Source organism: Canis lupus, chromosome 2, assembly GCF_003254725.2.
Source record: "Canis lupus dingo isolate Sandy chromosome 2, ASM325472v2, whole genome shotgun sequence".
In the NCBI taxonomy this organism is placed as follows: domain Eukaryota; kingdom Metazoa; phylum Chordata; class Mammalia; order Carnivora; family Canidae; genus Canis; species Canis lupus.
This window is the reverse complement of record NC_064244.1, coordinates 81,520,565-81,538,090: the sequence shown is the minus strand read 5'-3', so window position 1 is coordinate 81,538,090 and position 17,526 is coordinate 81,520,565. Positions and strand designations below refer to the sequence as shown.

Here is a 17,526-nt window from a genome sequence, read left to right as displayed (position 1 = left end):
AAAAACACAAAAGGTCATCTCTGTGTCAGTGATGTATCTTGTTTTATTACAATTTGCCTCCCAAACAGATGGCTTCTTAACTCTCTGATTCTAGCCAACAACTTGGTGCCACACCCATACCTACCATTCATTTCAAAATACAATCCTCATATTTGTTGTATTTCTCTACTTTGTCACTTTGTCCTTTCTCCACCTAATGCCCTATACCTGGAGCCTATCAGGTGTGGGATCTGAGGAGCACGTGCTTATTTTCTTTCCCTGGAGATATCTGGCCCACTTGATAGGATTCAATAGATCTTTACTTGAGCCACTTTAATCCATTCAAAGGTTTGAGTAAGGTATGATGGTTATACCTTTTATCTGACCCTTGCCACAGGTTGAGTTTCAGTTGACTTTTATTGCTCTTGAGACTTGACCAATTTTAACTCAGTATAGTTGAGAAGTAGTTGTTCTTTAATCATACAAGTCCTTAAATTTATGAACCCCTCTTTTCCTTTTCTTTCCTTTTTGCAAAAGGACCAGCTCTTTGCTGAGTCTGTCTCATTTTTGTAATACCTTGCCAAATGCAGCCAATAGCGACCTACACATGATAATTACGTTATGTTATCCAACCAGTTTACTTAAACATGCAAATTGTTTAGGGATGTGATGTGCCTCCCAGTGCAAACACAGATGACAATTTGTCAGATGTTTTTCTACTCTGTAACATGGATCTGTATCTTCCCAATCCCTGACTACAGTTTTTTTACTACCTACTACTGATCTGTATAGACCAATGTCACATATTTTAGGTCTGGGTTATGGGAACAGCTGACTTCAAGGTGCTACTCTCTGTATTAGTGAGTACGGGCCTATGTGAGCTGCAGTAATGAGCACCCCTAAAATTTCAGCATCGAAAACAACAACAGCAACAAAGACTTATTTTCTGTTCACATCACATGTGCATTTCCAATTAGGGGAAGTTTCTGCCCCATGAACTTCTTATTTAGGGATCCATGCTCATAAAGACTCCACAGCCTGAAATGTCTCCAGTAACCACGGCACAGAAGAGAGGGCTACAAATATTACATTGATTCTTAAAGGCTTCTTCCTAGAGATGGCCAGGCATCATTTCCATTTCCTTGCCCACAATAGAACACAGGCCTTATTTGACTTCAAGAGTAAATGGGAGTGCTAGCCTACCACGTTTCTGGAAGGAAAGAAGGCACTCACATATTGATTTCCACCACACCACTTTTTTTCCCTAGTCCCTTCCCATGGGCTCCATGATTTAAAAGATTTTTACCAGTCAAACCACATTAATTATGTAATAGCTTCTCCACTTGAAATAGACTGAGACTCACAGCTGCAAATACAGATGTTGCTCTCTCAACAGTAACTCAGTATCAAAACTATCTCTGTAACCTTATTGAAAATTAATGTACAATTTCCATAAGGCTGTGTAAAATTATGAAAATCACCCGTGAACCCACATAATTACTTTTGTGACCCTAGAAGCGCAGGTGGTACCTTGAGAAGGTAGCCATTATTAGGTCTCTATCAAGGAACTTCCATGCACAAAATTTTCTAGAAAGATGGAAAAGAATTGAAAGGGGGAGGAAAGAGGACATAGAGACCAAGTCATCTGCTTTATGATTTTTGTCTGAGCCCTATCTGTAACCCCCACTACCCTGAGTCACTCACGTGGACATGTTCCTTTGTGTGCATTCCCTCCGCTCACCTCTCCAACCTCAGATGGTCTTTCCTTATGGGGATTAAAAACAAACATGAGGCGCCATCTCTGTGAGCATTAGGCCCAAACAGAGTAGAGCTGCAGTCATCGACAGTATTGTGTATAATACTTCTTCTGCTGTAGGTTTCTCACACCCTAGCACACTTAGAACACTCTGACAACAAGCAGTTCTCTCTGACACCAGCTGGGTGTCCTACGATTTAACTCAATTCTGACACCATCTACCAGGAAATCCCTCAGGCAAAAGGGCCAATCCTACAGGACCGCCCCCCTCACTTCAGATGACCATCCCAAATCCAGGGGGTCACCTGTGCTTCTGAATACTGGGTACAAATCAGAGGTTCCCGTGATCACCTGCTCAGGTTTGATTAATTTGCTAGAATAGCTCACAGAACTTAGGAAACCAGTTTACTTACTATTTACCAATTTATTATAAAAATATATGTTAAAGGATACAGAAGAACATTCAGATGGAAGAGAGGCATAGGGCAAGGTATGTGGGAAGGTGCTTGGGGCTTTCAGCCATTCCCGAGGTGCCACACTCCCAGCACATGTTTGGCAACCCAGAAACTCTACAAACTCAGTCCTTTGGGAATTTTTATGGAGGCTTCATCCATAGGCATGATAGATCATGAATTCCGTTTCCAGCCTCTCTCCCCTCTCTGGAGAATGGAGGGTGGGGCTGAAAATGTAAGCTTCTTATCATAGCTGATATAGTATTTCCCATCTAGGAGCCCACCATGTCATCTCATTAGAACAAAAGACACTCTTATCACCCAAGAAATTCCGGGGGATTTAGGAGTTCTGCATTAGGAGCAGGTCAAAGAGCAAATATCAGAGCAAAAGATGCTCCTGGTGCTTTTCTGGGAATGTCAGGAGTTCTGTGCCAGAAATGGGGGGGAAGGGGGGAAAGAGAACAATATATATATTTTCCTATTATCTCACAGTATTCAGTGCTAACTTGAAAATGCTGCCACATGACCACAGAGTGCCTGCTTCCCTACATTTCCAAATTAGCTTTATTCTACATTTAGAATATCTCTGAGAAAATACCAAAGATCTGTCACCCACACCAGCATTCATTATACATGACCTTTTAGCATCACTTGACACAGCTGATTACTCCCCTGTTCTTGAAGCACTTTCACTTGTGCAGCCTTGGGACAAACCTCTCCTGATTCTCCTCTGACCACACCAGCCACTTTCCATCTCTTCGCGGATTTCTCCATATCCCCTCGCCGTTTAGTGGGGGAGTCCCCCGGGTTCCAGTCCAGGGAACTCGTGCCAGTCTATACCTGTCCCACAGGTGAACTCACCTGATCTCCCGGCTTTGAAAACCAGCTCTACGTTGAGGACTCTCCCTCAAGTCTCAAGCCCAGACTTCTGCTGGGAACTCCACGTTCTTATATCCAATGACTTGACATCTCCAGTTGGATGTCACGTGGTCACCTCAAACTCAGCAGAGCTAAAACCCGAGTTCTGGTTTCATCTCTCAAATCCCCCTAGAGTGTCCACCATCCGCACACCTTAGGAAAGGAGAACTCTTGTCCTGCTTGTCGCTCTGGCTGTAAAGCTCATAGGCATCCTCTCTGTGGCTCTTTCTTATCCATGTCGTATAGAATCCATCTGGAAAGGGCTGTACCTGCTGTGGCGTATACCTGAGTGTATCTTCAGAGGGCATCTGGATATACTCTGCCCTCTACACTCTATTCTCCACCAAACAGTAGCCAGAATGATCTTTTAAAATGAATTCATGTCAAATCCTACCTCTGCCCAAAACCGTCCAATCTTTTCTCATCTCACAATAAAATTTGAAATCCTTGCCGACAAGACCCTTCACGTCCTCGCTCCCCTGCTTCTTCTCACCTCCCCCTTTCCTCTCTCCACTGCCTTCACTCTGCTTGAGCCACACTGGAGCCCTGAGTGATGCTCAGCTGTGCTAAGTACTCTCTCACCTCCTTCAGGTCTGTGCTCACCTGTAGGCTTCTAATATTCTCAGGGTGATTTTCTCTGATTATCCCACGGGTAAAGACCCCTCCCGTCACCGTCTATCCCCCTCAGTTTGCTGTATTTTCTCTAGAGCTTTCATACTACATATTTATTTGTTGGCTTGTCATGAGTCCCCTCCTGTCAGACATCAGTTCCACGAGGGCAGTTCTCTGCCTTTGCGTTCGTATATCCCGGCTGTCTGGAAGTGTCTGGGACACTGTGCTCAGAAATGCTCAGTCATGACTGTAGAAATCTGTTAGCATAAGAGATGTGTCCCAAAGATGCTTATTTAGAAAGATAGGGCACCTGGGTGGCTCAGTAGGTTAAGTGTCTGCCTTTAGTTCAAATCATGAGCCAGGGGTCCTGGGATTGAGTCCTGCATTGGGCTCCCAGCCCCGTGGGGAGCCTGCTTCCCCCTCTGCACCTCTCTCTCTGTCTCTCGTGAATAAATAAATAAAATCTTTAAAAAAATAAAAAGTAAAAGATAAAGTGTTCATGCTTCCAAAGGATATTTTTTTTCATAAATTAAAGTGGCTTTAAAGTTATTCATAATATAATGTCTCTGTGACTGGCTTGTGTTTCAATTTATTCTCCTAAGTAGCGGAAAAAGGGTTGGAAGTACAGCCAATAGGGCAGAACGCCCTGACCACACATGTCTTGAGACTCAACCACCTCAGGCCCCATTTACTCTTCCCCAACATGCCGCCCCTGCCTACCCTTTCCAACACCTGGACTCTCCAACCCACCTCATTTGCTGTGGCTAATGCCATTCTCTGCACCGACGCTACCTCGTCAAGAAGTCCTCTCGCTCCTCCAGAGGGCCTCAACCTGTCCCTTCTGTGTTCTCCCCCAGAGAAGAAGCTCTCTCTCTAGTCTATTTTTATAGTCTGATAACATATGGGCCATTCTCTGTTTCTAGGAGAGCTGTATCCTATCCCTGCCTGATTCCACCACAGCTCCTTGAATGTAAGGGGCCATCAATAAAGATTTGGTGAACTAAAAACCTAGAAAGTTGTAATAGATTGACTCCCCACCCTCCCTATTTAAAACCCTTTCCTGGGGGGCACCTGGGTGACTCAGTGGTTGAGCATCTGCCTTCGGTTCAGGTCATGATCCTGGGATCCTGGGATCCAGTCCTGCACCAGGCCCCCTGCAGGGAGCCTGCTTCTCCCTCTGCCTGTGTCTCTGCCTCTGTGTGTGTGTGTCTCACATTTTAAATAAATAAAATCTTTTAAAAAATAAAAACCTTTCCCAGGACACCCCTGATGTGACCCCTCTGTTTGCTCAGAAGACAGTGGGCTCTCAGCCCTGCAGTGGCGTCTGTGCAAACACTAAATTTACAGGTGGCTGTAGAAAAGGGTCTCTTTTCACGGACCGTGGCAAAACAATTGTGCCCACATAAGATTACTCAGAAAAAGGGGAAATTAAAGAAGATGGTCTTGCTAAGCTTTCTGGAAGTGACTCTTACAGAATAAAATTACATTAGCATCAAAGATCCTACTATTTAAGCCCTTGGGTCACTTACTTTTTCCTTAAGAATATTTTTGTGTGTTTAATGAACAGAAGTGTCTCTGGCTCATCGAAATAACTTTCGATATTTTTCTTCAACTATAGACCAGGCAGACAAAAAAACCTTACCTATTTCTTCTGCTGTGGAGTTGCAATTTAAGTTCCTAGCAATGTCCCTACTGCCCCTCATCTACTAACACCAATTCATCTCTGTCCGCGATCGGTTCCTCCTTCCATAAATCTTAAGTTTCTTTAGTTGTAGTAGATACACGTGTGTGAATTTCAGAGGAGACACATTCCTGGTATTTGTTACACATTTCCATTTTTCTCTGCTTTCAATTCCTCCTTCCAAAACCTCCATTACTTTGTGAGGTCGGGTGTGTGCACATGTGTGTGCGTGCAGAGGCAGGTAGAGAAGGCATTCCTAAGTTAAGGAGCTGTAGATTCTGTGTGCACGCAGCGGATCAAAGGATAGTGCCTTGGTCAGGATGTCCCTATCAAACTGTACTTTTTTAGACACTACATTTTGGTAAAATTTATTGGGGGGCTGTCGTGTTCAAGAGAAATATTAGCAAAATGATTAGGGGAACATAAGTGATGAGGATGTGGAAGGATGCACAGCACATAGTCAAGGCTCTTTGGATGAAAGTAAAGAAATATAACTCAAGCTACATTCACCAAAAGAGAAATTTTTAATGATTCACGTGACCAAGGGGTCTAAGCACAGACCAGCTGCAGGCCTACTTAGAGCCAAGTGCTGAAACAACGTTGCCAGAAGTCTCGCTCCTTGGCTCCTTGTCTCGGGTCTGCTTCCCCCTTTCTAGGGATCTGTTTTAAGGCTGCCCTTCCTATAGGATAAGAAAGCCACCAACCATGCTGAGTCTACAACCTGCTAGGGGAGCAGATCCAACAGAAAGAAGTTGCCCATTTTCAGTGGTTCCAGAACAAATCCCAAGGAAATCTTCCCTTGGGCCAGCCTGGGGAATGCTCTCACCTCTGAGCCCAGCCCTGTGGTCCGAGGAGGCTGAGGGCAGCGCCACCCAGACCACAGAAACCGAGAGTGTGAGAGAAAATGGCTCTCAAAGAAACTCCGAGTGCTGTTAGCAGGAGAGGGGATGGCTGTCAGACAAAGACGGCAGGTCTCCGCTGTTCTCTTCATAGGAAGAAAGAGTGACAGGTCGGAGGAGCCATGGTGGGGACATGACCTGCTGATCTGGGGTGTGGGTGAGCAATCAGATGTAATCTCTGAGGGGCGCGTGGATCACGGACCCGCGGGGGAACCCGCTCCCTGAGCCCGTGTTGGCTTCCCGCCCCTCTCCGAGCTGCACCCCCGTGTGGCACAAACAGGAGGGGGACTCCCCGAACCAGCCAGACCCAAGGGTGAAGCCCAGCCTCCCGGGAACTCGGTCTGGGTGTCTGACACCCTGGGGGTCCGATCCCCCAGATTCAAAGGATTGTTTCAAGGGCTCCAATGAGCCACCCTTGGGCCACAGCCAGCTGGGTGCTCAGCGCCCTAAGTCATGGCTCAGGGCGGGGGCGCGTGGCTTCCCCCCAAAGCCCCTCGCCGTCCTGGGGGCCTCACAGAATTTTCTTTCAGGATTGCCTTCTGCGATGGAAGAGTATAATTTCCTAAAAGTTGCAATTAAAGACTGCCTAACACTTCCTGAAGCTGCTAATCACATCCCTTAACAAGGACGGGCGTCGCCAGCTCCCAGCACCTGGCAGCCGCTTGGGGTGCCCTCAGCTGTGCAGCTGTCGCAGCTGCGTGGCTCCCCCCGAGGGGGCATGACCGGGGCCTGTGCAGGCGGAGCGGGGCGCCTGGTCAGGGCCCTGGGCAAAGGGAGCACGACTGGCCTGGGAGGATGGAGCATGTTCCCTTTCCCTTTCCCTTTCCCTTTCCCTTTCCCTTTCCCTTTCCCTTTCCCTTTCCCTTTCCCTTTCCCTTTCCCTTTCCCTTTCCCTTTCCATGAAGCAGGTGCAAACTCAGTCTCATTTTCCGCTGGCCGATGACCTCCCACTGGGCGCTGGGAGGGCGGAGGTCAGGGCCCACTGTCCCCCCCCGCTGTCGTCCCTCCCTCCCCACACCCCAGAATCCCCAGAGTCATGCTGGCAACCCAGGGGAGCAAGGCTCAGGGTCCCCGCGGCTCCAGCCGCCCCCCGGGGCTCGCCGCGCATGTTGGGCCTGCCGCGGGCCAGGAGCATCCCTCGGAGAGCTGGACTTCTCACGAGGAGCCGGGTGGCCCTGCTTCGCGGTGGCACGTGTGGTCACCGAGGCTTCGAAGATCCCAGGCGACAGGGAAAGACCCCTTCAGCGTCCGCAAACAGGGAGCAGCTCACAGAGGCCGCGATGCCTGTGGACAGAGGCCCGGTGTGCGGCGGTGACAAGGTCAGGGATGGTGCCAGCCCGGGAAGACGGCCAGGGCTTATCGCCCTCGGAACAAACTCAACCTGCAGAACCGCAGGGGCTTGTCGGGTGCGGGCAGTTCCCCGAAGAGAGACGCAGCCGCGCTGACCTGCTGACGTGTGCCCGGGAGGGGCCCGGTCCCCGCAGCCACTGCTGCCCAGAGCATCCGTGGGCCCCGCGGCTCCGGCTCCTGTTTGCCTCTGGGCTTTTGCTGTTGGAGGGAGGGAGTGTGCTTACATCGTCTCCTGCTACGCAGGTGCAGGCGCTTCTTGGGGAGCTCCCGCAGGAGTGGAATTGCTGGGTCAGGGGGTGAGCATCCATCTGGGGGGGAGCCCAGGGTGGCATCTCCTTGCGGTGGAGGGGGATGTTCTGGTGGCTCTGGGCTCCCAGGCGCAGGAGTGCCGGTCGGCCCTCTCCCAAGCCACCGGGGCGGTGAGCCAGCCGCGCGGGTCCCCAAGCCTCAAGTGGTTATGCAGCCGGGATGCCCCGGACACGGGGGGACACAGCCGCTTGCCGGCTTCATGGTGCTTTCTACCCTGGCGTCCCCACACAGCGGACAGCAGTCACCTCTGAGGTCTTCAAGCGGGCAAGTGAGGGGAGACAGTTTCTTACTATCTCACTTTTTTACCTGACATGATATTTTTCAAATATTGTAGTTAATACGTTTTAGCTTGTTAGTTTTATCGGACCTCAGTGCCAGCATTGCGGTAGTTACCAGCCGCGGCTCACGTTCAGCCTCCTCGTGGGTCCGCGCAGAGCCTGCCTTTATCTAGTTCACTGGTTATTTCTTTAAAGAAACATCAGGCAGGGACGCCCGGGTGGCTCAGTGGTTGAGCGTCTCCCTTTGGCTCAGGGCGTGACCCCGGAGTCCTGGGATCGAGTCCTGCATTGGGCTCCTCGTGAGGAGCCTGCTTCTCCCTCTGCCTGTGTCTCTGCCTCTGTCTCTCATGAGTAAATAAATAAAATCTTAAAAAAAAAACAAACATCAGGCACCACGTGCCTGCACCCTGCAACCCCTGCCCGCCCCATCCCAGCAGAAGGGGGACCTTGACCATCGCCGTCATCTCACACATGTCATCCATCCCCTCGCACACGGAATCCTTCTCCCGAATTGCTTCGCCCCTTTGCTTTTCTTCAGGTAGATCCTCAGTGTATCCATCGGTACTCCTTTAAAGCCCATTTTCATGTTATTTTGATTTTGTTTTCATAAGAAGGATGTCATGCTATATATAAAAATTTGAGACTCTTTTCACTTAATGTTGTCTACATCCACATTTTTGCAAGTTGCTCTGGGTCAGAGCTCTGCAAACTGTAAAGGGCCATATGAGAAACATCTTAGGCTCTGTAGGCCCCACACGGCCTGTCACGTATTCCTTTTTGTTTGTCCTATAGCCCTCAAAAAAATGCAAACGCCGTTCTTAGCCTGCAGACCAGACGAGAATGTGGCTTGCTGACCTCTGCTCTGGTGCATCTGCGGCAATTGGTCTCTAATATTAGTTGTACCGTGGTTTATTAGTCGGTTCTTCCATTCATGATACTTGGTTTATCTCTGGGCTTTTGCTGTCAGAGGGAGTGTGCTTACATCATCTCCTGCTATACAGGTTCAGGCAATTCTTGGGGGAGCTCCCGCAGGAGTGGAATTGCTGGGTCAGGGGGTGAGCGTCCATCTGGGGGGGCGGGGGGGAGCCCAGGGTGGCATTTCAGAGATGAGGCTGCCCCAACCTCACTGTCACTGAACTGTGCTGCCTCTGAGACGATTTACCCACCGTCTAGTCTTCTCTGTCATTCCCTGTTCTCTCCTGGCGTTTTGGTGGGCTTCCTTTACTTTCCGTGCCTTCACAATCCCGCCCGAATGTGTGATTCCTTCCCAGGCGTGGCCTGTGGCAGCGTCTCCACTGGACCCGCCTCTGGAGCAGTCGGTAGAAATGTGGGCTTCAGCCTTAGACTTGGCCTTTAGTCCAGGCCCTGCTGCTTCCAGCTGCTTGACCAGGTCAGGACACTCGATGCGTTGAGCTGCAGTTTTACCTCCGTAAAGCAGTGAGAAGACTGGTGCCTCCCTTCACGATCAGAAGTCACTCCAGGTACCGATAACATGGAAGCAGACAGCAGAGCCGGAGAAGTGACGGCCTCTCTGGGACTCGGTGGAGGGATCTCGTGGACACCCTCCGGGCCCTGCCGTCGGAAGAACGGTGTCTGTCTGGGACCCTCCACTGTATGAGCATCTCCTTCTTGCCGGGCTGGTCTGGGTGCTTGGGAAACAGCAGGTTGGGCACGGGGGAGGCAGTTCATATAATAAGGTGGACCGGGTGGCCCTCGGCCTGGAGTCTGACAGTTAAGGCAAGACCCAAAACAGGTGAGAGAGGGAGGCTGTAGCTGGAGGATCCGATTCCAGGGTCATTCACGTGACTGATGGCAAGAGGCTTCTGTTCCTTATCACATGGGCATCGCATGGGTTTGCCCCTGACCCAGCAGCTGGCTTCCCCCAGAGCAAGTGATCCAAGAGAGGGACAGACAGAGACAAACAGAGAGACTGTCACTTTTTCCTCACTCTGTTCCTTCGAGAGCAAGTCACTAAGTCCAACCCACGCTCAACAGGAGGGAACTGATTTCACAAGAGAATAAAGACCCCGAGGTGGTGGGATGCCTCCTTGTGGTTTTGATCTGCATTTCCCTAATAATGACTAATGACATCGAACCTCTTTTGTGTGTATTGGCCATTTGTGGATCTTCTTTGGAGAAATGTCAATTCAAATCCTTTGTGTTTTAATTTTTATTGTTATTTTATTTAGTTTTATTTTTTAAGTGGGCTCCACACAGGGCTCGAAATCACGACCCTGAGATCAAGACTTGAGATGAGATCAAGAGTCGGATGCTTAACCAACTTGAACCACCCAGGCGCCCTTCCATTGACTATTTTTAATCACTCATTTGTCTTTTTTGTTGAATTGTAAGTTTCTTATGCAATCCAATACACGGCCCTTATCAGATATGTGATGTGCAAATATTGTCTCTCATGCTGTGGGTCATCTTTTGACTCTCTTGAAGCTATCCTTTGATGCATAAAAGTTTTTAATTTTGACAAAGTCTGTTTTTTCTAGCTTTTCTTTTGTGGCTTGTCTGGACAGGGTGTGCATACTTATCCAAGTTAAAAATCTGATGGCATTTGTAGTAGGAGGTAAGAAGAGATGCCAAGTGGGCACAAAACAAACCTTCACTATAATTAGCAGCTTCACAGGTTGTTAGACAACTAGATGAGATGACTTAGCACAGAATGAGTGCCTAATAAATGCTCACTTTTATGGAGTCTAGCACAAGTGTTTGATATGTAATTTTAGAAAGAGTAAATATGGTGGAGGCAGATGCCACAATTCTTTTTCTTGGTCTCTGTCCAGAGTCACTCCAGATTGTCTAGGGGGAACGGGAAAGAGAAAATGGTGTGGGAAGCATCCATGATGGAAAAGAATCGCTTTAAATGAGCCTCCTTTCCCTGACATGGCAATAGTTTAAAAAGTTCAACCTTCAGGAAGGAAAACATTGTTAGGATCCTGTTTTAAAAATACTGTTATCTGTTGATACGTTTTACACAGTGTCAAGATATAGAGTTTAGGGCAGCCCGGGTGGCTCAGCGGTTTAGCACCGCCTTCAGCCCAGGGCCTGATCCTGGAGACCCGGGATCGAGTCCCACGTCAGGCTCCCTGCAAGGATCCTGCTTCTCCCTCTGCCTGTGGCTCTGCCTCTCTCTCGCTCTTTTTGTCTCTTATGAATAAATAAATAAAATCCTAAAAAAAAAAGCAAGATATAGAGTTTAGATGCAGGCAAATAGAATTTGAAATCCCTAAATTCTCTTCCCTTATTCCTCTCCTGCTTCCCAGGCGAGCACCTGTTTGTTCCTTTGTAAGAGGAGAATGGCTCCTTCTTTCTGAGAACATTGCACTAGTGCTGCTTGTGGCCAACCCTCCTGGTTATCTATCCAATGCTTATCTTCCCCTCTTCTTTGTTCAGAGCAAGTGATTTTATCCACATTCCCTAGAGTGACCATATCGCTCTGCTGAGCTTAGACATCTGCCCACCTTAAGGAGAGGATCTCAATCTTCCTAAGCCCATGGACCTCTCCTCCAGCCCAGTGGTTATTTTAGAAATAACACTGACCCTCTCCCAGCTAATTATATAAGAAAAAAAAAAAGCCTGCTTCATGTCATTTGGAAGCTATCCTCAGAAATGAAGAGAGCTAATGGGAGGAAATGCTTCTCCTCTTCGCTGTATGCCATTGTGTGTACAAGCAGAGCCTGGAGCCACTTAAGCCCATGTGTAGACAATGGATTCCAGAAGGCGAATCCGTTGTGTCCAACAGGGTGGCACAGAAAGTACCTGAGTCTTCAGTTGGTGTTAGTGAGCAAATTAGCCAGCCTGGATTTGTCCCATCTTCAGACTTCTTGAGAGTTAGGCAATGGCAAGTGTCTCATCCATTTAGTATACTTTCAGTTAAGTCTTCTGTTGCTTGTAGTGAAAAGCACCCTATAAGAGGCATTATTTTAGGAGAAACCCACAGAGAAGACCCATGGTGGGAAGAGACATCCACCTAGTCAGGTAGGAAACTGATTCAGTCTGCAGAACCAAAGTGGTGAAGATGTCACTGTTCAACTGCCCAGAGAAAGAAAAAAAATCAACGAAACTCTCATCTTCCTCTGGTGGGAATTCATAGATGAGCAAGAGGAGGAATAAAAAGAGAGAGATTAGGTTAGTTGTGAAACAAGAAAGAATATGGGAAGTGTAAAAATAAAACACATAAAAGCAGACATTCAGAACTCCCAAATGCTGTCATGCCTCAGGACATGTTCCTGAGGCTCAGAATAAAGCAGCCAAACAATAAAGGCTTGAACCACCTCGGATCCTGAGCAAATTAAGTATCTCACAAATACGAATGAAGTATTTATGTATTCTAATACATACTGTATTATAGAATACATGTATTCTAATAATACTTCCCTCCCCGGAAGGAAATTAGAATGAGCAGAGCTATATATTAATCGGGGTTCTCCAGAGAAACAGAGCCAATGGGGTATAGATCTGTATACAGAGAGATTTATGATAAGGAATTGGCTCACTTGATTACGGGGGCTAACAAGTCCCAAGATCTTCAGGATGAGTCAGCAAGCTGCAGACCCAGGAGAGCTGATGCTCCAGTTCAAGTCTGAAGGCAGGAAAGGATATCCAGCTCCAAGGCAGGCGGGCAGGAGGGATTCACTCTTGTTCAGGGAGAGTCCATTTTTTGTTCTATTCAGAATAGGCCTTCAACCGATTGGATGAGGCCCACCTGCATCAGGGAAGGCAATCTGCTTTACTCAGTCTATCGATTTAAATGTGAAACTTATCTAGGGGCATCTGGTTGTCTCAGTTGGTAGAGCATGCAACTCTCGATCCTGAGGTAGTGAGTTCAAGCCCACGTTGGGCGTAGAACTGACTTTAAAAAAATAAATGTTGAACTTATCCAAAAACACTCTCACAGAAATATCCAGAATAATGACAGACCAAATATCTAGACCGTTTGTGGCCCAGTGTGACATAAAATTAACCATAATAGCAGCAACAGCTTTTCTCTAAAAATACATACAGTCTTTGCTCCTTCCCATAAGCTATACTTAGACCCTTCACTTTTTATCAAGGTTAACAAAGCGCCTCTAAATTTGGAATGCAAACATTAAAGAGGCTCTTCTAGCCTGCACCTCTGTGAATTTCCCTAGTTTTCTGCAGAGTGTTGCATGACAGTGGACATATTTGCATATCTAGATGTTGTACATCCCTTGTTACTGAATATGTGGCCAGTAAAACATGGACCAGGAGAGTCAGGTGAAAGGTCTTTCACTGGAAGTGTGCTAGATTAATACGCGCAGCCGTTCTGAACACCCCCACTGTGTCAGGGTCGCCCTTTGCATCATCAAATTGCTGGCTCATTAGAAGCTATTTCTTATTTATCTTTGGGCCCCTCTTGGGTCCCTCCGAGATGCTTTGCACAGAGCAGACATTCAGGAGATATTTTTTGATTTGGAGGTTAAACTGTACAGCTCTTTTGAGAGGGTTACATTATATGACCAAGTTTTACTGTCCTCCAAATACCTGAAAACATTTTAGCAGGTCCCTGATTTTCCTAAATCCCTGGCAGGTGTGAAAGGTTGAGGGCATTGACTCTAGAATCAGAAAAACCTGGGTTCAGACTCCAGCTTTAGTAGTTATGTGGTGACCTCGATCATGTCTCTTAACCCCTGTAAGCCTCAAACTATTTTTCCTCCTATAAAAAAAGCAAAAGTGCATTTCAGTCCAAAGTTATGCATTGCCCAGAAGATACCCCTCCAGGTTATCCGATTCTGATTTTGTGTTAAGTGGTAGACGGGGACAGCAGTGCAAGAACCCTTCTTGTCAACATCCAGATCACATTCTGTCCTGTTGAGATCCCATCCGACGCCCCTGGCCCACTGAGGAAGAAGCCAGGTCCCTCCCTCTGTCATTCATTCTGTCCTTTCTGACCTCCAAACGTGTCTTTGACAACTCCTTTGAGTGAATTGTAGCATTTGCTTCCCTCCCTCCCTCCTTATGGGTAAAATTAACATTTTTATGTGAACTCAATAGTATGTGAGCTCCCCAAGGCAGGGATTTTTGTTCTGCTCACTGCGCTCTCCTCAGTGCCTAGAACAACGCCCTGCACATGGTGGGCCCTGGGCAATGAATGCTCTAGGATAGTTCACATAGAGTGCTCAGCCCCATGCCTGATACAAAGGAAGGATCCCAAATAGCACCTGTCACTAGAACACTAAAAAAGACGGTGAGGTGGGGCGTCTCAGTGGCTCAGTTGGTTAAGTGTCTGCCTTTAGCTCAGGTCATGATCTTGGGGTCCTGGGATCGAGTCCCGCATGGTACTCCCTGTTCAGTGGAGAGTCTGCTCCTTCCTCCCTCTGACCCTCTTCCACTCTTGCTCTCTTGTTCTCTCTCTAATAAATAAATAAAATCTTAAAAAAGAAAAAAAACAGGAGGGATGCCTGGGTGGCTCTGTGGTTTAGCTCCTGCCTTCAGCCCAGGGCGTGATCCCGGAGTCCTGAGATTGAGTCCCACATCGGGCTCCCTGCATGGAGCCTGCTTCTCCCTCTACCTGTGTCTCTGCCTCTCTCTCTCTCTCTCTCTCTCTGTCTGTCTGTCTCTCATGAATAAGTAAATAAAATCTTAGAAAAAAAAAAAAGGAAAAGAAAATGAAAGACAGTGAGGAGCACCAAGGTGGAGGGAGGTTGGCAAAGACATGGATTCCTGAAGAAATGAGAAAGGCCCTTTCAGGAACCATGAGGGATGAGGGCTGACCAGAGACAGATCCAGAGAGCTGTGGTTGTCCCCGTCAGAAGGAATTTTAATGAACTCATGTCCCTTAGACCCCTTAGTCAGTGGCTGGCACCTGCCACGTTGTACCCAGTGTTCAGAGGGAAGCCAGAACAGGAAACCAGCGGCAGCCTCAATGGTTGGGGGTGGGAGAGGGGAGAATGTCGAGGAGAAAGATCAGAAAGACTATTTGAGTCCACTTCATACATTTCTCTGCCACACTTGAGCAATTTAGGAAAATTGGCACAAATAAATGGAAATTGCTTTGCAGTGAAGTGCTTGATTGCAGGAATGAAAGATAATTTTTCCTTGGTTAAGAGCTATTGATATGAAGGTCAGCCAATGCAGATGTGGGTGACGGATCTCTGTGACAGTCTTCTGAGTCTCGCTGACTCCAGGGTTTCCCATCTCCGTGTGGCACCACGCTGTGGATGTGCCATGCTTTGAAAACCTCAGAACCATTAGCAAGCTGCCCTCACAAAGGATGATCGCTTCAGTCCTAGCGGCCCGACTTTTGAGAACCGTGTTTGACTTGGATTGATTTACACCACAATCTGAATTTTGTTCGTAAAATAGTTTGGAAACCGATGGAATTTTTTTTTTTTTTGAAATCTCCCTTTCAATTAATTCCTCTGCTAATTAGTTTTAGCTTTAATTGATTTTGAGACCCATTTTGAGACACTTAACACTGGCAGGCAGCCACTTCCCTTTCGTCTCCTTCAGAGAACTCATCCAATTAAAAATACATTACAACATTTTCATGCAAAGAAATTGGGGTCCCATTTTGTTTTTTAAAAGCTCCGTACCTTAACCACTGTGCTGTGTGAGGTCAGGACCAGTGTCTGAGTTTGCTCCAACTCAGATGTTGCTCCAACACTCACTTGCTAAAATAATATTAATAGGTCTAAAACCGGTCTAAACCCTCTGGGCCCATCAACCAGAACTTCCGTTCTTCAACTGAAGCCAGTGGGGTCACGTTCCAAGATGTCACCCTGCAAACTATGAGCATTCTAACCACCAGAGAAGGAGTATTTACTCATTTATTCACTTATTACTTCTCTTTCATCAGATATTTACTGAAAGATCCTGGGACCTAGGTCCTACCCAGGCCTGTGCTATCTAAGGTAATAGCCCTCAGCCACACGTGGCTACTGAGCTCCCACAATGTGGCTGGTGCTCACTGAGTTGTGCTAGCATTATAAAAAAAAAAAAAAAATCAGACTTTGAAGTCATAGCATGAAAAAAAAGAATATAAAATCTCTCCGTGACTTTGCATATTGGTTACAAGTTAAAATCGTATTTTGAGTATGCTCCATCAAATAAAAAATGCTATTCAAATTAATCCCACCAAGGTGCCTAGGTGGCTCAGTCAGTCGGGCATCTGACTCTTGGTTTCAGCTCAGGTCGTGATCTCGCGGTTGTGGGATCGCGCCTTGCATAGGGCTCTGCACTCAGTGTAGAGTCTACTTCAGATTTTCTCTCCCTCTTACTCTCTCTATCAAATAAATAAAATATTTAAAACCACGATTTTATTTATTTATTCATGAGAGACACAGAGAGAAAGGGGCAGAGAGAGAAGCAGGCTTCATGCAGGGAGCCTGATGCAGGACTTGATCCCGGGACTCCAGGATCACACCCTAGGCCAAAGGCAGACGCTCAACTGCTGAGCCACCCAGGCATCCCATAAATAAAATCTTTAAAAAAAATTAATCCCACCTGTTTCTTTTTACTTTTTTAATGTGACTGCTAGAAAATTTTCAATTACATATGTGGTTCACAATATATTTCTAGGGAACAGTCCTGGTCTATGTATTGGGGGAAACCAAACAAACAAAAATTCATATCTTCAAGCAACTTCCATTTCAATGGAGAGAATATAGAACTCAAAAAAGAAAGAAAGGGAGGATGGAAAGAAGAAAGAAAAAATTAAAGTGTATAGAGTATATCAGATTGCATTGAGTGCTATCAGGAAAAAAAAAAAAGATAAAACAGGGCAGGCAGCTGGAGGGTGGGGGGGAGAGGCTTGTTATTTAGGGAGTTCAGGAGAGGTCTCACCAAAAATGATACACTTTTGGAAGAGAATTGCCAGTGCTAAGTGAGTCTACCTTGCAAGAGGCCAGTGTAGGGAAGAAAATGTTCATCGTGTCCTTGCTGGTCAGGGCTTGTAAAGTGGCAAAAACTCCTACCAGGTTAAGGAAAAAAGGGACAGTTTGGTTTTATATCTTCAGCAGCCCTGGAGGAGACGTGAGATCAGTGGTAACCAAACACCAGGTGCATGAGCATCACCTGGATGGCTTGTTGGAACCCAGATGGGGGGCCCCCATCCCCCAAAGCTTCTAATCCATCCCAGTCTGCGATGGACCCAAGAATCTACATTTCTGATTAAGTTCCCAGGTGCTGCTGCTGCTGCAGCTGGAGGCCCAGGGATACCCCCCCCCCAACTTTGAGCATCACTGTGTTAGGCAACACCTGCATTTTCAAAGCCAACAAGTAGAAAAATAAACATGTTATTTATAACCATGGTGATGACAAC

At 47.1% G+C, this 17,526-nt stretch overlaps 1 protein-coding gene across 3 annotated transcripts in view; it reads left to right on the top strand.

Annotated features, from left to right (window-relative positions):
• Positions 1–17,526, top strand: part of KAZN (kazrin, periplakin interacting protein) — a 1,011,580-nt gene that overhangs the window by 374,859 nt on the left and 619,195 nt on the right. The window lies entirely within an intron of this gene.